This window comes from Tupaia chinensis, unplaced genomic scaffold (genome assembly GCF_000334495.1).
Source record: "Tupaia chinensis unplaced genomic scaffold, TupChi_1.0 Scaffold148723_1, whole genome shotgun sequence".
NCBI classification, from domain to species: Eukaryota; Metazoa; Chordata; class Mammalia; order Scandentia; family Tupaiidae; genus Tupaia; species Tupaia belangeri.
In genome coordinates, this window is record NW_006208570.1 from 18,584 (window position 1) to 43,332 (window position 24,749).

The 24,749-nt window shown below is 39.3% G+C and overlaps 1 long non-coding RNA gene across 1 annotated transcript; it reads right to left on the reverse strand.

Annotated features, from left to right (window-relative positions):
* On the reverse strand, window positions 1-24,209 carry LOC102490217 (uncharacterized). Its single transcript, XR_337663.1, has 3 exons — window positions 24,135-24,209; window positions 20,457-20,556; window positions 1-72 (listed from the first exon to the last, which is right to left on the reverse strand). It is a non-coding gene; the product is annotated as an uncharacterized LOC102490217 (long non-coding RNA).
* Between the last annotated feature and the right edge of the window lie 540 nt (window positions 24,210-24,749).

Sequence of the window (24,749 nt, forward strand, 5' to 3'; positions counted from 1 at the left end):
TGGGGCTGGCTGAGGTTGGAGGTGGATCTCAGCATCAGGACACTGTTGGGCTGCTATATTTTTCTCCTGCTCCTAGAATAAATTAATTAATTTGAATATTTAAAAATTTTAGTAAGATACAGACACAAACAAAATTCAGTAATTAACGGTATAAAATTTACGTTGTTTGAAAACTAACAAAAATTTATCTACCAAGAGAAATGAGAACACATGGTCACACAAAGAAGCAGGTACTCAAATATTCAATGAACTTTACTCATAACAGCCAAAAACTAGAGAAAACTTTCAAACAACCACCAATGTAGTGAATGGATAAACAGAGGATGATATATCCTTATAATGGACTAGCACTCAGCAATAAAAAGAAATATGGTATCAAAGGTACCAACGGTTAGCATAATGGCTATGTCGCTGGACTCCCATGTAGTTAACCGCAGTTGGAGTCCCAGACCCAGTGGCCTAAACTCACGCCAGGCGCGTGTGCGTATGTGCCCAAGGTCCTGAGAGGAGGATGGAGAAGGGATTGCAGCATGGCCGTCCCCCTGTGGGGTGATTTCTCGCTTTCTGTCTCTGTCTCTCTCTGGTGAGCACACACGCCCTATAGCAAAAACCTCTCCAAAAAAATAAAAGAAATATGGTATCAATACATGCAACAACAGTGGACAAATCTCAAAAGCATTTTGATGAATGATTCCATTTACATGAAATTCTAAAAAAGGCAAAGGTACAGTAACAAATGTCAGATAAGTGATTTCCCAGTCCCAACAGTTGAGGAAATGAATACAAAGAGGTACAAGAGAACTTTTGAGGGTAAGGACAAGGTTTCACTTCACAATTGAGATGATAGATACATTGCTGTCTACATTTGTCAAAACTCATGAAAGTGTTTACTTAAAAATGTCAGGTAGAAAAAAACAGCACAAAAAATAAGACCCTTAACTGGGGTCAAATGTTAATGAATAGGAACAGGTCCTGAATTATAGAAAAGGTACAGTAAGAAAAGACTTTAAAGTAAATATTAAAAACATAGTACATATATTTAAAAGGTAGAAGATAATATAACAATGACGAAGAGAGAAATGGAAGGCATAAAAAAAGATACAAATAAATCTTCTATGGTGAATATTACAATATCTGAAATAAAAGCTTCATTGGATAGGTCATACAGCAGACCAGACACTGCAGAAGAAAAAGGAGTGAACTTGAACAAATCTTTTTAATTACTCAAAAGAAAAACAAGGAACAAAAGAAATGCCAAAATAACCAGAGCACCAATGTTCAGTAGGAAAATGCTGAGTGCTCTAAACATGAATGGAATCCTAGAAGTAAAGAAGTGATATGATCAAACAAGAAATAAAATGAAATGAAGAATCAATGAGTGAAAAAAATTAAATTTGATGAAACTATAAACCCACAGATGCAAGAAGCATAATATAATTTTGTTTTGTTCAGAATAAATATTTTAAAACTATGCCAGTGTACTGCATAATAAAATTATTGCTAACCAATGACAAAGAGAAAAATCTTAAAAACAGCCAGACATACACACACACATGCACACACACACAATGTATAGAGAGGAATAAAGAAAAGAATGATAGCAGACTTTCCTTGAAAAACAAAGAAGTCAGAAGGCAATGGAAAGATATTGGAAAATACTGAAAGAAAAGAAAAAATTGACAACTAGAATCCTTTATTCAGTAGAAATCTATCTCACAACTGAAGGAAAAACAGAGTTTAAACAAACCTAAGCAAATCTTCATGCAGTCACTCCCTATCTGTCTCTGTATCCTATTTGCTCTAAGTCAAAGACTCAGGACATAGTTAAATGTGGATAAAATAGTCTAGATTTCTGCGTTCCTACTTGTAGGAGACCAAGAATGCCTACTCAACTAGGAATATCTATAATGTACTTTGTAGAAACGAGAAATAAATTTTTGTATAAAGGTATTCAGTTGGAGAGATTCAGCTGTTAGCACTTCTTATTGACTGCCTTTTGTAGCACTGTTTTACTGTAAGCATCTTTCTCTACCAAATATTATCTTTTGTAAACAACATGTGTAAAGGATTTAATCCTTGCTTTATTTATTCACTCAACGGATATTTTTTGAGTGTCTCTTATATTCTAAGCACTATTGTCAGCACTGAGTTTATAGCAGCAGAAAATTGAGACAAAAAAACTTTGCCTTCATTATGCTTATATTTTAGTCAGAAGACACTGAAAATAAACAATTAAGTAAAACTGTAATTTCATAGAGTAAGGATTCTGGAGATAAAGAAAGCAGAGGAAGGAATAGGGGACATCAGAGCAGGGGTTATGCTTTTAAACAGTGTGGTATGTGAAGGGTCCACTGAGAAAGTATGATTTGAGCAGAGACTTAAGATGAGTGAGTCAGTCATGCAAATATCTAAAGAAAGAATGACTTAGACCCCCCCAAAACAACAATTTTTTAAATTCCTACTCAGAGAATATCTAGTATGTTTAAGAAATACATTCAAGGAGCTTGATGTAGCTGTAGCAGAATAAGCAAGTCAGAAGAGATGATATGAGATGGAGTCCAAGAGGTAAGGTGTGGATGGCAGATTCAGAAAGTCTCTTGACCTTGTGAAGGTCCAGGCTTTTTCTTTGAAAGATGTGGAACCCATTGGTAAATTTCTGACAGACATCTGGCTCCTGTGGTGAACATGGACAGAAGATGTTAAGGGCAAAGTCAGGAAGATCATGGAGAGACCATGGCAATCACTGAAGTGAAAGATGATGAGACCTTGGACCAGGGGAATTGCAGGGTAAGAGGACTGAGCAACTAAAAAATGGATCACCATTTTCTGAGATAGGGATGAGGTGTTCATGTGGTGAGATCAGGCATTCCATTTGGGATGTGAAATTCTGTGACTTCCAAAGGGAGACATCAAGTAGGCAGTCGAATACATGGATCTAGAGTTCTCAGGAGGGGTCTGGGCTGGAGACATACATTTCCAAGTAGTCAGAACTTTTTGGAATCTAAAGCCATAGCTCAGGATTAGATCACAAGGGACTGAGCAGAGAGAGAAGAAGATGAAGCTGAGCCTCCTTGGATTTACTACTAACTGTCTCTTATAGTACACTGTTCTTACAGCAATTTTGTCCCATGTTCTGAGTGTTGTACTCTTAGTCAATACAAACTAGCATGGTGGGCTATATTGTATACTCTGGGCACCAGACTGAAAACTCTCTCATCAAACTTCTGCTCTAAATTCTCCCTAAATTAGGACTATTTGCAGAGGTGTGGCTTTATCTACTGCATTCCATCTTCCATTAATTGTATGCTGCAATCTATTGATCTGTAATGGCTAACAAAGGGATACAAGGATTGGCACTGGTTTGTCATAAAGAAGCAAAGGCAAGTTGTCATTCCAGTTAAATGACAAGTTTGAGATTACTACAAGTGCCTCATTGAAGTGACAGAGAAAATTAAAAAAAAAAAAAAAAAAAAAAAAAAAAAAAAAAAAAAAAAAAAAAAAAAAAAAAAAAAAAAAAAAAAAAAAAGGTTAGCTGGAGATAGTAGAAGTTCTTCAGTATTATACACTGTACTGAAAATTTCACTACAGTTTGTGGGAATCATCCAACAGTTGAAATGCCTTCAAAGCCACTATGGAAGGACATATTCATGACCTCAGGAGATTTAAAGAGCCAAGAACAGTTACAATCAATAACAAGTTTTCATATCAAAGAGCTGATGCAGCCACTGCAACCTATTCTAAAACACAAGATACGTTTCCTCCCATCCTACCTAGGTGGTAAAACATGTGTCTCTTGTACTAAAGACATATCACTTGTCTAGTCAGCTAAAATTTGATTCTGTTACATTTTCTAATACATGAATATTTTACATTTTATATGATGAAATCCAGGATATGTTCTTTCTTAATTCTATTCTTAGGCTTAAGTATTTTTCATCTAATTTATCTTTGGTTTTAAAAAAATCGGTATTCAGATTTGGAGAGATTTTAGCTGTTAGTAGCTACTTCCTCGCCCACTGTGGCTGGGCCTTGATGTTTTTATTCTTTTCATTTTAGGTGGTTTTTAAGAAATGTATTGCCACAAGGCACTATTAGAGAAAGAGAGAGCGAGAGCATGTGTGCACTCTCCAATAGGACACGGTCATGCCACAATTCTTCATTTTTCCTTCATTCCTTCATCCTGTCAGGATTTGAGGCACACACATCTGGTACGTTTCCCAAGCCTCCAGGGCCAGAACTCAAACCATGGTAGGCTATATGGGACCCAGGCCCTACACACAGCATTTAACCAACTAGCCCTGTTGTAAATCCTTTTTAATGCTGACTAGCTCCTTGGCTGTGAGGAGCGTCCTTGTGTATTTGAGGGACTGGCTGAGTCCTGGTCTGGATCTCAGAGTCTACTCCCTGCATTTTCACACTCTCCAATTGCAGCTGTTTATCACCATCCTTCCAGAAATTGAGAGACTGCTGACATGTCAGTATGTGGAGAGTATGCCCCACCTCAGGGACAAGTTAGCACATTCATGATCTCTGAAGGAACTGCCATTCCCAATATACAGACTCACTCGCCTTTCAGCCAGTTTCAATTCTCTCCTCAAACATGCACAATTCCTATGAGGATTTCCCGGCTCACTGATGCTTCTCAGTGATGTTGGTGTCTCTGAGTTTTAGGGTCCTGAGTGACATTTTTCCTGAGATAATGAACTTGCATGTCTATAGCTAGGAGTAGACCTGCCCTCTTCTCTCCTAGAGGTCCCTGGGTGGTGTCAGAGCATGAAATACTGGTCTTCAGTGATGCGGCAGGATAAATCAAAGACCAGAATTACAATTCTGTTCCAGACTTAGTCCACTGTGTCATACACAGCAATCTGAGTCATCCCTCTGGGTCTTAGTATTCTCACCTATAAGATGAAGACAAGGAATGTGTTGTTCCTTTTCTCTAATTTCCCTCCTAGATCAAAAAGTCCATAATTCTTCTATTTAATATTATACAGCAATGGGGCCAGCAGGTGGTGTGATGCTTAAGCCTTTGGACTCCCACATGGCTGACAACAGTTCGAGTTCTAGACTCGAGGTTTGAAACTCATACTGGGCACATTTGTGTGCATGACCAAAATCCCAGGAGCAGGATGGAGGAGAAGGGATTATGGCATGGCCATCCTCCCTGTGGGATGATTTCTTACTTTCCCTCTGTCTCTCTCTGGCAAGCACATGCTCTCTATGACAAAAACCTTATGAAAAATAAATTTAAAATATACAGTACTTTATATTCTCTTTTAGAAAGGTGGAGTAAAGTAAGGGAAAGTATTGCCAGAAAAGGGATTATCCTAAAAATATTGCTGGGGGCATCACTGAGCTCCAGTTCCAGGAGAGAATTATACCCTGATGTCTTAAGTTATTCATTGTGTGTAATGACTTAGCTTTTTTTCTAGGCATTTAGGATGGGAGTAAGTAAGTTCCACCCTTGGGAGAACAAGAACATAGTTACTCAAAACATTTTCTGTGTTCAGTAGTTCATGTATGGAACACCAGCTGCGAAACTGTATTAGGCTTTGATGTACGTGGGATGATTGGTTTGTGTGTATATATGGTGATGTCTGCATGTACTTGTGTGTATGTGTATGCGTGTCTGTGTAGGTGTTGAGATGTGAGGAACTTGGCTTTAACATAAGTCAAATGATTCAGCAAGTTCATCCAGCCAGTGACATCTGCTTCTGTGCTCTCTACAGCATCAGCCATGGCCCTTATAGTCTTGTGTTCTTCTCCATAGGAAGCCTACTCTGGGCAATTCACTCTCACGCTATAGACGTATGACCCAAGGTTGTTTGCCTAGGGCTCACTGTGGTGGCAATGAAGACAAGGAATGTGTTGTTCCTTTTCTCTAATTTCCCTCCTAGATCAAAAAGTCCATAATTCTTCTATTTAATATTATACAGCAATGGGGCCAGCAGGTGGTGTGATGCTTAAGCCTTTGGACTCCCACATGGCTGACAACAGTTCGAGTTCTAGACTCGAGGTTTGAAACTCATACTGGGCACATTTGTGTGCATGACCAAAATCCCAGGAGCAGGATGGAGGAGAAGGGATTATGGCATGGCCATCCTCCCTGTGGGATGATTTCTTACTTTCCCTCTGTCTCTCTCTGGCAAGCACATGCTCTCTATGACAAAAACCTTATGAAAAATAAATTTAAAATATACAGTACTTTATATTCTCTTTTAGAAAGGTGGAGTAAAGTAAGGGAAAGTATTGCCAGAAAAGGGATTATCCTAAAAATATTGCTGGGGGCATCACTGAGCTCCAGTTCCAGGAGAGAATTATACCCTGATGTCTTAAGTTATTCATTGTGTGTAATGACTTAGCTTTTTTTCTAGGCATTTAGGATGGGAGTAAGTAAGTTCCACCCTTGGGAGAACAAGAACATAGTTACTCAAAACATTTTCTGTGTTCAGTAGTTCATGTATGGAACACCAGCTGCGAAACTGTATTAGGCTTTGATGTACGTGGGATGATTGGTTTGTGTGTATATATGGTGATGTCTGCATGTACTTGTGTGTATGTGTATGCGTGTCTGTGTAGGTGTTGAGATGTGAGGAACTTGGCTTTAACATAAGTCAAATGATTCAGCAAGTTCATCCAGCCAGTGACATCTGCTTCTGTGCTCTCTACAGCATCAGCCATGGCCCTTATAGTCTTGTGTTCTTCTCCATAGGAAGCCTACTCTGGGCAATTCACTCTCACGCTATAGACGTATGACCCAAGGTTGTTTGCCTAGGGCTCACTGTGGTGGCACAAGCACCAAAGCCTTCTCTTACAGAGTGCCCTCTTTGACCATTTCTTCCGCTCAAAAGCTAATCATTAACTCTGACCTTCTTGTATCACCCTCAAGACCAGGAAATAATTTCAGAAATACCACAACAATGTAAATAAAGTATATATATAGTAAGTGCTTCTGCAAGAAATCAAAACAAAATCTTTAAGTGATCCCTTATAAATGCAAAAGCTAGATTGTCATAAACTATTTTTATATACTACTATAGTTTTAAAGAAAGTAATAAAGGGACCAGATGACATAATGGTTACATTGCTGGACTCCCACATAGTCAACCACAGTTCAATTCCCTGACTAAGAGGGTTAAAACTTATGCTGGGCGATCCCGAGAGGAGAATGGAGGAGAAGGGATTATGGTATGGTCACTCCTCCAGGAGAGTGATTTCTTTTCTTTTTTGGAGAGGTCTTCACTATAGCACGGGTGCGCTCGCCAGACAGAGAGAGACAGAGAGACAGCGAGAAATCACCCTCCGGGAGGCTGGCCACGCCGCAATCCCTTCTCCTCCATTCTCCTCTCGGGACCTTGGGCATGCACACACACGCGCCCAGCGTGAGTTTTAAGCCACCGGGTCCAGGACACTAACCGCGGTCGACTACGTGGGAGTCCAGCGACATAGCCATTACGCTAACTGCTGGTTCCCAAGGGAGAGTGATTTCTCACTTTCTGTCTCTCTGTCTCTCTGGCAAGTGCACGTGCCCTATAGCAAAAATCTCTCCTCCTCCAAAAAAGAAAGTAATAAATATATTTTAAAGCCAAAATAAATGGAAAAAATTTATCCCAGTGTCTTAAGTGAAAAATCCAAAACCTTAATGGTCTTAAAATTTTATTCACAAGGGGACATTTACAATTCCTTAATCTACTGACTGACTCGGTCTTCATATTTGCAATTATTTTATAGTAAACTACCTGATATGTATGAGAATTAAGGCTCCAGAAGCAAAAGGTACCTGTAAACAGAAGCATTTATTTAAAAAAAAAAATAAAATAAAATCCTTCCCCACTTTCCCCATTCCAACTCTAAGGAGACATTAAAAAAGGCCTTTGATGAACAATTGGGGATCTGACCAAGAGGCCCAATCTCAGTTTCAACAAGTCATCAAATACTATATGAGTCAATTACATAAACATTGGAATTTCCCAACATCTGATTCCAATAGCAGGAGAGCGGCCCAGGTTCACAATGGAGATTTCTCAATAGGCAATGCCGTTTTCCAGGTAATTAAAACTGTTTGTATAGGAAAGTAGATTTATCTTCTGAAACCATTTTAGCACTAGTGCTCTCCTGAGTGGTATCAGTTGACACACTGCATAATCTAGAACAGACTAATTGCCGCATGATTTCTAATTTTTCTGCAGCCATGTAAATGAGCTGAAGGCTGCACAGGTGGAGCCCATTAGAGTGAATGATTTCCCTCTCATGTTGTTATCTTCATTTGCCGTTGTCTTATCAACTCCAAGTAGGAAATCCGCTGTCATGAAAAGCAGGCGAGGGAACAATGTCTGGCTTGAAAGTCTTGTTTCATTATTTTTTAATTCATACAGTCCTACCTGCTTAATGCAGTTTTCTGATTAGCATGCGAGGCAGCCAGTAATGCAGTTTTATTCAAATAAGGAGGCAGGGCTTTAATTTAAAAGAAGAAATCATCTCCATTTCTTATCAGGGAACAAGGATTCATGATTCAATAATACATGAATTTAATAATGCATAATGGTAGACTTCACAGGTACTAAATAGCAATACCAGAGTGGGTTAGTATGCTCCATAGGTCACCATCTGAAACTCCCAATCTGCTTTATCCACAACCCCTCCCTTCGCCTCTTCCATTATTTCCTTTCAGCAAGACTTGTGCCGTTTTCCATATTCGTCTGACATTGCCAGGAGCCCAACTAGCAGGCTGCATCTTCACTTTATGACCGTGTTTAATAGCTGTTAAGCTGCTGGACTTGAGCCTTTGCAAGAATTCCCCAATTGGGCCTTTGGGAGATTTGAAAGGGTTGGGAAGGAGAGAATGGGAAAAGAAAAGTAAGAAACTTCTTTCACTAATTGCTTTTTCCACTGAGGTGTCTGTCCATCACCTCATTTGGTAGGGGAAAACAGTCCATAGGGTATTTGCAATATCCAGGGTCGTGTAATTGCTTTATAACTCTATTTGTGTATCACAGCTCACAAATACCTCCAATCATAGTTTGACCCAGCATTTCCTGGTTTTATGTTTTGCAAGGTTCTTTTCACTTTAGGCTGTCCACTGGCTGGTATATTGTTCTGCCTGACCTCAAGAGTCAAGGTGCAGAAAATGTCAATGTCAAGGGCCGCGACTGAATTGCCTGAGCATCTTGACCAGCAGGAAAGCCAAGTGAATCAGATAGGCATTGCTTTTCATCATCCATTTATTTGTTTTTCCATTTTATTCAATTTGGAAAATTAGATAAAGCCAGTCCAAATCATTTTTCTACTTCTTTCATCTGAAAATAATGGGTTAAGCTTTTTTTTTCTTTTTTTGGAGAATTTTATTTAGCGGAAAATCAAGATGCATATGCGGAATCTTGTTGGCACAAGTACATGAATACAAAATGTGCTAAGTTTGTAAGAATGATTAATTAAGCTTTTGGGTATTTTTTTTTTTTTTGGTATGCTACAAAATGTTTCTCAGTAAACATAACTGTGTGCTATTAAGTGGTCTAAATTAAACTACCTAGCAAGTTTCAGTGAGTTTATAAAACTAAATGTGTGATGACCAGTGATATTATGGATTAATTCTATTCTTGTTTCAGGTAAAAATGTACTGATACTTCATAGCTTATTTAACTCAGCAAATTTATTTTGAGATTTGTCCATGTCATGGCATGTATCAATAAAGTGTTTATTTAAAAAAAAGTACTGATACCACAAAACTGTTGTTTCTTGTAACCACGATGATATCTGGATCATATTTGTACACCTCATGGAAGTATACATCTACACACACACACACACACACACACACACACACGTATGCTCAGTCCTACTGTTCATCAGTCTTTGTAATAAATAATGAATATGAAAAAGATGAGTAAGGGCTGGCTTGGTGGTACAGCAGTAATGTGCTACAAGAGCTATGCTGGATCCATATGGAGGATCGTGAGTTCTGTTCCCGTCAACCTGTATGCTCTGGCACATGTGCCCATGATATTGCCTGGCTAGGAAGGCTAGGGAGGGGATCATGCTTGAGACTCTGTTGAGGATGCTTGTTTTTTCTCTTTCTTCCCTATCTCTCTCAACAGACTAAAAGCTTAAACACTAAAATTTAAAAAAAATAAATAATAAATAAGATGGAGGTCTAACCTCAGGAAACTCAGTCTGTCAGGACAAATGGGGACAGAGGAAATACATACAAATGCTACGTAATACTGTAAAAGATAGAGACTTATATATAAAAGGTGTAGAAAAGCACAGAAGACGAATACTCCAAGAACTAGACCCTGAGTACCTTCTCAAAACAAGACTTGAGAAATTGTCATTTCAAGGGTCTGCCCCCTAAGGCATTATTGAATTTGAGTTAATAATTTTTGCTAGTCAATGGCTAATGGCTGATCTAATTTTTATGTATTTTACATGGCTTCTTTGACCAAAATAATGCAATAAACTAGGTGACTAAAGGCCCAGTAAGAGTAATTCTCAATGTTTTTAAAAATCCTGTTCATTCTTCCTTAGAGTTTGCAGGTTTGCAAATATATGCATGAAAGAAGATGATTCTATGTTTACTTTTATGTCTTTATAATTTATATCCCATGAGCCTTCAAGGTGAATTATAATAAACATACACACACAAACACATAAGCACATAAGTACCAGGGTAGGAAAATAGAAATAAAAGAAAAAAATATAAACCTATAGAGAAGGGAAGATTATACCAGAGCCAAGGGATGAGATCATTGTAATTAAGCTTGAATCTTCCTGGAAGTTGAATATATTTCTATGTAAATATTTGAGGAAATATGAAGGGTCTTCAAAAGCTTATGGAAAAGACATATTGTGAAAAAACTGTGCGTGAATGTCGATTTTTTTCGCACCAAGATAAACTCATACTTTAATTCCATCTTTCCACAAACTTTTAGAAATGTCCTCATATAGTTCAAAGTACAGTTTTTGTCACTGTTCTTTGGCCTATTTCCCCGCCTGGGTGAGGTGGGAGGCAGGAGGGTTATAGAAGAAAATAACCATAATACTCTAATCTCTATTGGCATTTTCTATGCAGAGTCTTAAAGAAGGTGGCAGAATAAACTTTTTCACTCTAAATAGAATTTTTCTTCCTATATTACCCCCATTTAAGAAGATTGAATTTTTCTGAGTGAGTCAAAGCAGGATGTCAGATTCATTATTCTGCACCCTGCTTGGAGCATTAATTCAGATTCCTTAGCTACAGAAACTTGCTTCTCAGGTGATTGCTGAAGTTATGATATTTTTCTTTATATTTAAAATTAATCCAGCTCAGTATCAATAGCAAATCCTCTTAAAACATGTACATAGGAGGCCAAGCCAGTATTTTGACATTCCTGGCTGGGAACTATGCCATTAACACCTTCAATTAATCTCTATGCAAGGTCATTTGGCAGCCCAGATTCAAGACCATATGTTAAGATGTTATTAGTTTTCCTGCAAAGGGGATATTTGGCCAGTTACAACTAGAAACAGATGCCCACCAATAGGATCAGAAGGGAAGGGTTGCCTTAGTTACAATAACTTACATCTCACCTGTTACGGAGATGGGGCAGGAAGCTCCCTAACTAATCATTAAACTCAGAATTCAACCATGTTGGGGCCCTTATAAAGTTTGTCTTTATCAGTTATGAACAACAAAAGAGAATTAGAGGCCCTTAGAGGAAACTACTAGTTGTGAATATGCATCTTAGAAAATTGCCTGTTGTATTTACTAAAACATCAGAAAAAATAAGGCATTAGAAGAACTGGATTCCAATATTCATTCATTCTGCAACTTTCTAGGAATGTGACCTAGTTAGGTTTACCTAAGTTCTCTGTTAATTTTTCACCTCTGAAAATGGGAAGGGGTAAGTCGTGGAGTGCCAGAAGTAAGATTAGGGCATTATCATATGAGATAATTCATGAGAAATGTTTTAAAAACCAAAAATAACTCTTTAAATTCAAGATGTGCTCTATTCTTGTAACTGCCAAGTTACAATTTCTTTGGAATTGCATTTTTTTTTTTTTTTTGGTGGAGTCACTGCAACAGTTTGGGCTATTGGCCATATCTATTTAAATAATCTATTGTGGGATCAAAATCTCTTGAAGTCATTTGTCTAGACAAACCACCATGTAAATTAGTTCCCGAGTACTATAGACTTAGAATTCTGTGCCATGCTATAAAAGTGTATGGAATGGAAGAGAACCACACCCAAGGCAAAATTTCCACAGGACTTGTAAAGGACTTTCCTTGTCCTCTACTGAAGCTGAATTCCATTAAATGGACTTGCATTATTCACTGAAAGGACTTCGGAGGACTGGTCCTCAAATTAGAGTGAAAGAGGGACCAGCAATTGGCATAATGGCTATGTCACTGGACACTCAGGTAGTCGACCGCAGTTCAAGTCCTAGACCCAGTGGCTTAAACTCACACCGGCCGCGTGTGCGTGCGTGCCCAAGATCCTGAGAGGAGAATGGAGGAGAAGGGATTGCGGTGTGGCCATGCCCTCTGGGGAGTGCACACGCCCTATAGCAAAAATCTCTCCAAAAAAAAAATTAGAGTGAAAGAGTGAGAAATGGAGGAGGGTGAGAGGAAGGGCTCAAGGGGAAAAAGAAAAAAGCAAAACATTAAAGGGACACAAAAATAGAAAATTATCTGTAGATAATAATGTGTATGATAATATCTTTTACTGGACTAATATACAGTGTATTCATGCTGGGAAAATTCATATTACAAGCTGTAATGATATGTTGTTGTTGAATGTATAAAGAAAATATCATCTGGAGAAACTTAAAGCACAGATCCTGGAGTTCGCTTTGAGTCTGGAGCAGGCCCCAAAATGTGTATTTCTAACAAGCTCCCAGGTGAAGCTGTTGTACTCAAGAAGCCATGCTTTAATATGGCATTGCCTTGTCATTCTCTCCTATTGGACAAAAATTAAATTAAATAGATACCGTTTTCATAGGTGTTTCAGATATCAGTTTCCTAGAGGTTTTGCAGAGATTCTCCTCTCCCTTTCCACAACAATGAACACAACTGCACTTTCATCAGTTGTATTTCTTGGGGTCCTGCATAGGAATTTATTTGATAAAAACTGTTCTTCACTCTTCCCAAAGTCAAGTCACTATATTTGAGGACTCCTTCAGACCTATAACCTTCTACAAACGTCAGTACCTTGGTAGTCCCAAAGAACTTTGTGTATCTTCCCATTCAAATATTCTTGTGTTGTACAGACCTAATTAAGCACCTCGAACACTCCAAAAATTATAAACTTAACTCTAGTTTAAGAGTGTGTCACTGGACACTCAGGTAGTCGACCGCAGTTCAAGTCCTAGACCCAGTGGCTTAAACTCACACCGGCCGCGTGTGCGTGCGTGCCCAAGATCCTGAGAGGAGAATGGAGGAGAAGGGATTGCGGTGTGGCCATGCCCTCTGGGGAGTGCACACGCCCTATAGCAAAAATCTCTCCAAAAAAAAAATTAGAGTGAAAGAGTGAGAAATGGAGGAGGGTGAGAGGAAGGGCTCAAGGGGAAAAAGAAAAAAGCAAAACATTAAAGGGACACAAAAATAGAAAATTATCTGTAGATAATAATGTGTATGATAATATCTTTTACTGGACTAATATACAGTGTATTCATGCTGGGAAAATTCATATTACAAGCTGTAATGATATGTTGTTGTTGAATGTATAAAGAAAATATCATCTGGAGAAACTTAAAGCACAGATCCTGGAGTTCGCTTTGAGTCTGGAGCAGGCCCCAAAATGTGTATTTCTAACAAGCTCCCAGGTGAAGCTGTTGTACTCAAGAAGCCATGCTTTAATATGGCATTGCCTTGTCATTCTCTCCTATTGGACAAAAATTAAATTAAATAGATACCGTTTTCATAGGTGTTTCAGATATCAGTTTCCTAGAGGTTTTGCAGAGATTCTCCTCTCCCTTTCCACAACAATGAACACAACTGCACTTTCATCAGTTGTATTTCTTGGGGTCCTGCATAGGAATTTATTTGATAAAAACTGTTCTTCACTCTTCCCAAAGTCAAGTCACTATATTTGAGGACTCCTTCAGACCTATAACCTTCTACAAACGTCAGTACCTTGGTAGTCCCAAAGAACTTTGTGTATCTTCCCATTCAAATATTCTTGTGTTGTACAGACCTAATTAAGCACCTCGAACACTCCAAAAATTATAAACTTAACTCTAGTTTAAGAGTGGCTCAAAAGTAAAGGAGATTTCATAAGCCTAAGTCACCTGAACTTAAGATCATGGGTCATTTCATTAACTTTAACATTAACAATGCTAGGGAGGAAAGAACTGGTGTCCAAGAGGGGAGCTCAGCCAGCCTTTTCCCCAGTACTTTGAAGTTAATTAAGCATATGTTGCTTCAGGGTCTCCATGTATTTTCTCCTTATTATGCTCCTCCTCATTAGGTATAAAATAACCCTCCTGGGGTTGTCAAGATGACCGAATCACAGCAAGCATAAGAGAGTTTGGGAGCGTGTTTGGGAGTAGCAAGCTCACATACATTGGCAGTGGGTGGGAAGCAGACAGTGTCCAGGTAGACGTCAGATGTTTTCCAGAACATAGCTTAGGTGTCTGAAATCCTCACAGCCTTTTTCTGAGAACATTGTTGGTGGCCTGAGTGTCAGAATCTTACTGAATATTAATCAATGTTCCAGCACCTATTCGGTTGTCAAAAAAGTCGTAACATTGTTTCTATGTTTTTCTCTTCTTTTGGAATTATTTTATTTAAATTTATTTATTTTATTTTAATTTGACTAGATAGGGACAGACTGAGAGAGAGTGAGAGAGTGAGAGAGAGAGAGATGGAAAGTGAGAAAGCAAGCCGCCAGGTCTGGGACTTGAACTGCAGTGGGCCATGTGAGAGCTCAACACCTTTAACCACCATGCCACCTGCCGGCCCCTGTTTCTATGTTTTTCTATACAAAAGTATATCATGACTTTTCCAGCACTCCAATATATCGTTATTTCTGTTTCTAGTGCCAAACACTCTGCTAGTACCAGGTGTCATTTCCTAATTTACCTTTCCTAATATACATTTTTGTCATTCTCTCCACACCCAACATAGACCCTCCCCCACCTGCAAAAAATGAAACTGAGGTCCAGAATGATAGTTATCCTGGGGCCTCTCAGAAGTATTTATACGAGAGGACTTGAAAAATATGTGGAAAAATGGAATTAAAATATGAGTTTATTTTGTTGCCAACCCCCTCAAAAAAAGCAAACACACAAAAATACAAAGCCCATGCATAATTTCTCCATAATATGCATTTTTCATGAATTTTTTTGAAGGCCCATGGTAGTTAGGATTTGTACCCAGGTGGTCTTTCTTCAAGGATCAGCTTGCCAAATTGTTACCAATTTGTAAACTGTCTACCCTCTCCAACACTGATGGGTCCCTTAGCTTCTGGGAGTCTGGATATTCACCCTGTGAAGGAAACTAGGGACCACATTTCACATCTTGAAATTGCTCCATCAGACCAGCTTCTTTCTGTCCTGTGCTAATTTCTTTCAGAATTCAGTCCAGGGTCTTGGGGGAATTAAAATATGAGTTTATTTTGTTGCCAACCCCCTCAAAAAAAGCAAACACACAAAAATACAAAGCCCATGCATAATTTCTCCATAATATGCATTTTTCATGAATTTTTTTGAAGGCCCATGGTAGTTAGGATTTGTACCCAGGTGGTCTTTCTTCAAGGATCAGCTTGCCAAATTGTTACCAATTTGTAAACTGTCTACCCTCTCCAACACTGATGGGTCCCTTAGCTTCTGGGAGTCTGGATATTCACCCTGTGAAGGAAACTAGGGACCACATTTCACATCTTGAAATTGCTCCATCAGACCAGCTTCTTTCTGTCCTGTGCTAATTTCTTTCAGAATTCAGTCCAGGGTCTTGGGCTGTGCAGAGCTGTGGCTGACTTTCAGAGTAAGTCCAACTGGTTCTATCTGATAGATCAGTGCCAGGGAAAGACACAGCTCTTCATAGTCCATGGCACTCAAAAGCAGGAGGGAATCGATTAACTTTTAGAACAGGAAAAATAGATCACTTGGGTTGCTGAAGCAGGAATAGGTTCTTTTTTTTTTTTTTTCTTTAGGGGTTTTTGCTATAGGGCACATGCACTTGCCAGAAAGACAGAGAGACAGAAAGCGAGAAATCACATCCCCCCCTCCAGGGGGGATGGCCACACTGCAATCCCTTCTCCTCCATTCTCCTCTCAGGATCCTGGGCACACACACACACGCCCGGTGTGAGTTTAGGCCACCAGGTCCAGGACTCGAACTGCGGTGGACTACATGGGAGTTCAGCGACATAGCCATCAAACCAGCTGCTGGTCCCCAAGAATAGCTTCTATAGCAGCTCAGAGAAATGAGTCCAGAGAGCCAACTGCTGCATCCATGGCTCAGAAGCTCTGTGAGTTTGCTGAGTAAACAGTGCTGTAAATGACCAACCAAGGCCTGGAATGTTTATCCACAGGCCTAGCCCATGCAGAACACCATTCAGAACTCTGGGCAATATTCATGCTGCTTGAAAAAGATGAGCTAGAAAACAAAGGATATACATTTGATTTCTAGGGCAATCCCTTAACAGGATTAAAAATGCAAAAGAATGCCTTTGAGAACTGTTTCTATACATTCTCAAAATTCGCCCTATATTGTAAGAGGAGCAAAAGAGAAACTGATACAGAACAACTGGCATTATTCTATGATGGAACCAAAAAAGCATCCTGGGACTTCACTTTAAATCAGCAGGGAGAATGGAAGATCTGTGAGGTAAATGGTATAATCATTGTTTATAAGCGTATTTCTGAATACACTAAAACTCCTGAGATAAACTTGGCGGTAGACATGGGAGTCAGAAATACCCTCTCCTGGGACCAGCAGTTGGCATAATGGCTTTGTTGCTGGACTCCTATGTAGTCGACCAAGGCTCAGGTCTTGGACCCGGTGGCTTAAACTCATGCCAAGTGCATGTGCATGTGTGCTCAAGATCCCAAGAGGAGAATGAAGGAGAAGGGATTGCGGTGTGGCCATCCTCCCTTGGGGGGTGATTTCTCTCTCTCTGTCTCTCTCTGTCTTTCTGGTGAGCACGCTGTCGCACCAGGCCCCTGAAGAAAAAACCCCCCAAAAAAAAAAAAAAAAAAAAAAGAAAGAAAAAGAAAAAGAAAAAGAAATACCCTCTCCCATCAAGATGTCATCCTGATGTGCTGATGCATTCCACCAGTGCCCTGGAGGCAGATGGCACATGCCTGGCAACAGAAAAATCAAGGCCCAGGCATGCAGGTTTTACTGTAAAAATGTGAGATGCACTATGTGTTTCCATCTTGCTGTAAATCCTCATAAGATGCTACTTCATTCTAAATTGCAGCCCCAATTCTCAGGATAGAAATAAGAATGTTTAAGTGATTTCCAAGTATAGAGCTTATTGTTCAGTATTGCCAGGCCAGGCAGCACTTTACACAATTAAAAATGATCATTGATAGCAATGGAAAAGAATTGGGTAGCTCTCCAAGTGCAAACAGGGAAAATCTCTAAGATACAGTATTAGATTAAAAAACACATGGCGTATACATACATAGGCATACTGTGTAAATTTCCTGGCAGGCTACACGAGAAGCTATTACAATGATTACCCTGGGAGAGAGGGACTAGAAATAGAGAATAGGATAGAAAAGGAAGACTTTCATTTCTCATCTCACACGTTACTGGAGGCTTTGAATATTTTTCCACATGTGTCTATTACTTCTACATCCAATTTTAAAACAAAAACTTCTCTTACCTACTATCATCAACCACTCAGAATAGAAGATACTCCAATTTTTTTAAAGTAGGAAAAGCGTAGTCCTATGCCCATACAGTTAAGTTTTAATTAGCTAAAGCAAAACAAAACACAAAAACTAACAAACATAAAATAGGCCACGCTATAATGCATAATGTAAATGTTTAAACACACAAGTATAAAAGTTTCTAAACAATGTGTAAAAAATAAAAATAATAAAAGAACAGGTATGTTCCCCCAAAACATCCTAGTGATGATGTCACTAAGACCTCTTAGTTCTAATGGCTCACTCCAAGATGGCAATGGCTTTGCAGCCTGTCCAGGTGTTGAAATGGGTGATGGATGTGGATGGAAAACAGTGCTGCGATGATTTCCATTAGCTGGTCCATGTACCACCTTCCTTTCCTGAGAGAGATAAATAGTCTCTCATCTATGCCAGACATAGGGCCCTACCAAGGGGCCTCCTGAGAAGGACCGTTACCCACTCTTTCTTTTGAAGGAAGACTGTCTACCTCCCGTGGCACGTAATTGCCAGAGTGGGATGGGATGTGTGCGAGTGCTTGCCTGTATGTGTGGCTTGTGTGCACTCACTAATTTCAGGAGTATTCTGCCAGAAAAAGAAGCATCAAAGGATAACAAGGGATGTGAAGATGCAGAATCAGAGATAAAAGAGACCGAAATGTACTAGCAATCACGGCAAACATCTAACTTGCATAAGTGAAGCCAATTACTGTATTATTGCCTGCTTTTGCACTGTGCACAGTAGGGATGTCACTGGATAATGGTTTGCATGTAGAGTTAATCACTTTGATGCATTTCTGACTGATCCCAGCAAATTATGTTTTGGTTCCACTATATTAAACACAAGAGCCGGGGATTATCATTAATAAATCTAAGGCACAGCATGCATAAATCTTGAATAAATCAAATATCAATTACATAGGCAGTATCTGCTGACATCTGCTTTCATCAAATAATATATTTGAAATAGGTGTTATTCCAATTTGTTGAAGTCAAAGGGATCTTTGTACAGGGAGCATAGACCCTGGACCCCAATGAGGAAAGCAGCTGAGCCTGCCCCTTTGTGGCACTCAATTTTAATCTGCAAAGACTACATTTACATGACTGCCTGGAGATCCAGGGGAAAGCCATCTTGCTGTGAGAAGTGCTTCCAGCTGAATTCCATTTTTATCTAGGAATTTTTTTTAATCAAACAGGAGAGATTAAGGTTAGAAAGGAGAAAAACTTCCTAAGAACCTGACTGTCAGGTACAGTAACAGACCACTGAGAGGATGTAGAGTGACAACACAGTAGAAGAAGGGAAACCCACTCAGGTATGAGGAAAGAAGAATGTTAATGATGGAAAGACCTCTGAAGATGAGTGGTCATGAGGACACATATAGGGCTTACTCAAGGAGAGGTAGGTGGTGAGGTGAAAGGGAGTTGCCATCTACCGAGTGCCAGACATTGGGCAGACCTCCAGGTGGGTAACTGCATCTCCTCTCTTAATCCCTGTAACCTCCCATATCAGAGAGATATTAGTGTTTATTCTTATTATATGGAAACTGAGGCATGTGAAGTAAATTAACATTCCTAAGGCCACATGATTCTCAAATGGAACAATAGAATTTAAATCTGTAGCTATTTTATGATGGCACTGGTGGTCATGGTGGTCACAGTAATGTGTGTGTGTGTGTGTGTGTGTGTGTGTGTGTAGAAGAGGAAAAAAACGTGTGCACGTGATGCAAGGGAGAGAAAGAAGGCCATGAAAATTGTATCTGTTAATTTTTGTTATTTTTAAAATTCTTCTCTCTCTCATTCTATCCCTCTTCTCATTCTTTCTTTCTCTTCCTTTCTTTCTTCTTTTTCTTTTCTTTCAAGATAAGCACCTTCAGGACCAGCAGATGGCATAATGGCTACATTACTGGACTCCCACATAGTCGACAGCAGTTCAAGTCCTGGAGCCAGTGGCTTAAACCTCACACAGGGCATGTGCGCCTGCATGCCAAAATCCCAAGAGGAGAATGGATAAGGTATTGTAGAGTGGTCATCCCCCCTGGAGGTGATTTCTTGCTTTATGTCTCTCTGTCTCTCTGGCGAGCACACACACACTCTACAGCAAAAATAACTCTCTCAAAAATAAAACAAAACAAATGATAAGCACTCTCAACCGAGTCACATGCTCTAATCTCTCTTAGCCTTTCCCAGCCAGTCAGGGTCATGAACACAGAATGACCCAGAACCAAACTGATCTTCCACATGGCTTTCAGCATCACAGAGCACTGCATTGCTACTATGCCACTTTGGCTGGGCCTGTGCTTATTTGAAAACAAACAATAAGTATCTTTAAGTCATACATCAAGAGAGAGGAAGGGGTGACTCTACTTCATCACATTCCTTACATGTGGCCTTGCATCATTGGGTCAGAACCCTTTCTGTCTTGGATGTTTTTTTAAGGCTCCTTGTGGGCCTCTTCAAAGAATTTTCTAGGGTTAACTTCATTCTCAGGGAGGGTGGAGCTGGGTTAGGAAATGTTCTCTAGGGCACTGGCTCATCATGACAGGTAGAAAACAATTGCCTCATAGATAAAGTTCAGGCGAAGCAAGAGTCAAGACCAGAAATGAAATAAGCCAAAGCCACGCACCTGAAGCAGTCCTGAGGCCTCTGCTAAGGGTGGAGATGGTACTTCAGAGAGACGGGTGGAGTATTTCCCACACTGCTTGTCCCAACCTGAGCAGGCAAACCTAGGAAAGAACCCAGAGTTCATTCATCATTTCTTGACATCAAAAGACAATAAGAAAACCAAAGAGCAGATGTCCAAATCTGGGCTATCCAGGAACCCTGTAGGATTACATTTTCAAAGCAGAGGTAAATGCAAGTGAAGATCATCTCTTTTTGGACCAAAGATCCCATGAGATGTCCCAGAGGAAGCACTTCAAGCAAGCTGAGCAGAACTCCAACTCTCAGATATCATTAGGCTGCAGCTCCCTTACATACTGAGTGACACCACATCAGACCTGCCTGGGTCTCTTCCCACATTTTTTTCCCACTTTCTGTATTCGGCCTTCTATGTCATAATCTGCACCAGGATATTGAGAACATTCAGTTGTCAACAGATAAGTCAAAGTTGATGTGACATCATCATAGAGATGAGCCTATGTTTTCAGAATTGTAGCTATAATTATAGTCATGCAATATATTATACATAGGTACAGATTGTGAAGAGTTTTTAGTATTTTTAGCCTCTTATATATAACTCTTAGACTACTTTTCTAGGTATCCATAGGCATTTTGGAATTTTCTGTTTGGTGTTTAATTTTCTAATGAGCATCACAGAAGGTTATGGGACATCCTCAGATAATGCACTTGATGCCAACGGAATAAATGGCATCATCTTGGTCAAAAAGTTTTCAGACTACAAAATTAACTTCCAACCATCATGCAAATCTGACCAAAAGAGTATAATCAACTGTCAATGAATGCAGGATGGACTCAAGTCTATCTCCCTTTCACTTCAAATCCTGTCCCCTCACACCAGAGCAGGCTCTGTGGTCTGGTGGTTAAGGCAGGTAGATCTCACATGGTTGACCAAGCAGTTCAAGCCCCAGGTCAAGTGGTTTAAACACACTAGGCATGTGCACGTGTGTGTACAAAATCCCAAAGGAGGGAGAGATGGAAGAGAAGAGATTGTGGTGTGACCATTGCTCATGGAAGGAGTACTTTCCCTTCTCCCTCTCTCTCTGTCTCTTTGATGAATGCATGTACCTTTTTGAAAAACCAACCAAAAAGCCCCTCTCCCACCTGTCCCAAACACACACATACACACACACACACACACACACACACACGCACACACACAGAGCACATGGGCTAATGGGTAAATGAGGAGCCAGAAGTCTTGATCTCAATGGTGCCGGCTCTCTGTCTGTTGACTTTTGCTCAGTTTGAAGTCACACATGTTCCAAGCCAATAAGAAGCCAGAAGAGAGCTGTTGGAGACAGCCATTTTCCAGTTCAATTCAGAACAAGATGGATTAACTTGGAAGAGAGTGAGGGAGATTAGAGAATTTTTACACTAGCACCACAATTCTAATGTGTTTCTCTGAGTTCAAAGGAAGAGAAATTGCATTAATTAGTTTTCTATCTTAACATTATGCCGGGGCACATCTACTAGTGAGGAAAATAAGGTAAGTTTTGTGTATTGAAGTAGCCAGCAATGGCAGATAACAGGTAGGAGCACTGAAAAGGCTACCAGAGAAGAGGCAGAAAACAATCACTTAGAGTTAAAATAATACATCATCTTTGAAAAGAAGAGAAACTGAATACAGAAAAAGTATTAGGGAATGTTTTGTGTGGAGTGTGTGTGTGTGTGTGTGTGTCCAGTGTGAGAAGCAGAGAGTTCAAATAGTTTGTGGTTGTTTATTTTAGTCACAGTCTCTGCCATAGGTAATAATCCAATCAGAAAGATTACCTTTGGAGAAAAATGGATCCTAAGATCCTGTATAAATATTGTCCCAGGAGGCATTACTTGCCATAATTGGGCCTCCCGACCCTTGCAAAATAAAACTGAATTGGAACAATTTTGATTGTAGCCTCTGTTGGCATTGAGAATGAGTCATCAGGCCTGGAGCCATTTGAGAAGGTCCAGGATTTGATCTTGTGTTGACCTGAACACAATGGCTGGCTGGAAGGTGAGGAGTGGCAGCAGTGATTGTTTTTCTAATTCTGTGAAGAATATCCCTGGTAATTTTATCAGGATTGCATTTAATATAAAAATTAATTTGGGTAGAATTGATATTTTGATTGTATTAATTCTTCCAATCCAGGAACATGGACTGTCTTTTCACTTTTTAGTATCACTTTCAATTTCTTTTTTAAGTTTCTCATAGTTTTCCTTGTAGAGATCTTTAAGTTATTTGGTTTGGTTTAATTCTTATGAATCTTATTATTATTTTCTGTGGCAATTGTAAATGTGATTGCTTTCTTCAATTCTACCTTAGTCTATTCATTGTTCGGTAGATAGAAATGCTATGGATTTTTATATGTTGATTTTGTATCCTGCCACTTTATTGTATTCATTTATCACCTCCAGCAGCTTATATTTTTTTAAAGAAGTCAGTTAATATTAGAAAAGTATACTCTGATGTATAAATATACTAAAAGTATAACTGATACACAAGAATCACTAATTCGTTCATTCACTCATTTTGCAAATATTGTAAATGTGTTTTCTGGTCTTTACTTTTCTACCAGACTGAGGATGTTGGACATAAAAGTTAGAAATACTATCATCCAAATAAATAAGTTAAGGTCAAATAACTAGGGTGACACGAATCTTGCAAATTCCTGTACTTCGATGACAAGCAGGGTAAGAGCCAAAGTACAATGTATCAGTCTAGAGACTTATTCTCAACTTCATTTCTGCAATCAACTATGCAATTTTTGAACAGGCCACTTCATGTCAACTTTCAGTAATCTTACCCATAGAGTTGAGCTAGATGATCTCCAAATATTCATGATTTAGAAATTTTTCTTTAAAAAGTCTTTTTATTCTCAGAAGACTAAAAATATCAGTAAGTTTGAGAAAGAAGAATGAAGCCTACGGTCACTAATAAAGGGAGTGAAGTTGGGCACATTTTTGGTTGTTTACATCTGTGTCTTGTTACAAGAGTCTCCACGTCACTCTATGTTGTTATGTCTCTATGCAACACTGAATGTTTGTCTGCTTCAGAAAGGTCAGAGGATGGCCATCCCCAAACCCCTTTGATCCTCTATCACCATATCCAATCAGCCTGCCTCGTCTGTGAGGACCTGCGAGTGGAGAGAGTACAGACTCTGCTGGTGTATGGATGTGCATGTCATTTACCAAGGATGCTCACATGCACATCTACACTCTGCAATAATTTTCCTAGCCATTCTGTTTACAAATAATATCGGTTCATTGCCAAACATACCAATAGCAAAAGTTGCATTGTTCTAACACATAATCAGCACAAAAGTACACACACACACACACACATACACAGTCCATAGATAAAATATGTTTTTCTTCAGCGTTTCCACCATAGGCAGCATAGATTTTTATTTCATCATTTTACCACAACCTTAGCAAGCTTTCAACACAACAGGGTCATTTAGAAATAATTATGTGGGCATGTGTGATTGAACCAAGCACTCTGATGATATACACATGGTATTATAATAAGAAAATTCACATTCCACCCATCCCTGTTACCTAGTTTATGCCATTTTGCCCATTTGAGCAGGAAGCAAATTGGATTGTTGGTTTCCTAAGAAATATTTATGGCCAAAGGCCTACCCACCTCCTGAGATCTCCGGAGCACAATGTAGAAGTCCCCCTGTTCTCAGCTCTGTTATGCAGAGAGTATACATCTCACACCAACACTTCCTTTCACAAATCTCCTCACTCCTTACTGATAACAATGGAACTGTTTATATCCAGAGCTTATAAAAGCTGATCTCACTTACTAGCACCCCTCACATGCTCTGAGAGAAAACATTTTTAAAAAGCTGCAAATTTATCATCTTTCAGTATTTTCAAATGTGACTAAATTTCTTCTGCATTTCTATGGGAGTTGGATTATTTTCTAATCATCCAGATTAGAACAAGAGTGTTACTAATTTGGCATGGACCTAGTAGCATCATTTTGTTTTATAAAGATACCATTTGTTAAAAGGGAATACCCAAATAAATGGCACCCTGGTCCAGCCAATTCAATAATAAATGGTATCCATATGTCCACTACACCGTTTACTCTCTAATATTATTATTTATGGATGTTTTCCTCTAACAAAAGCATATGGACTGGATTGTCCAGGCACGGAGGCATTCTTGGGGGCATGTCCTTGTGCCTATGAGAGAGCCGCTTGACCAGACAGTGTGACTTTGGGCCTTCATTATCAACTCCAACAAAATA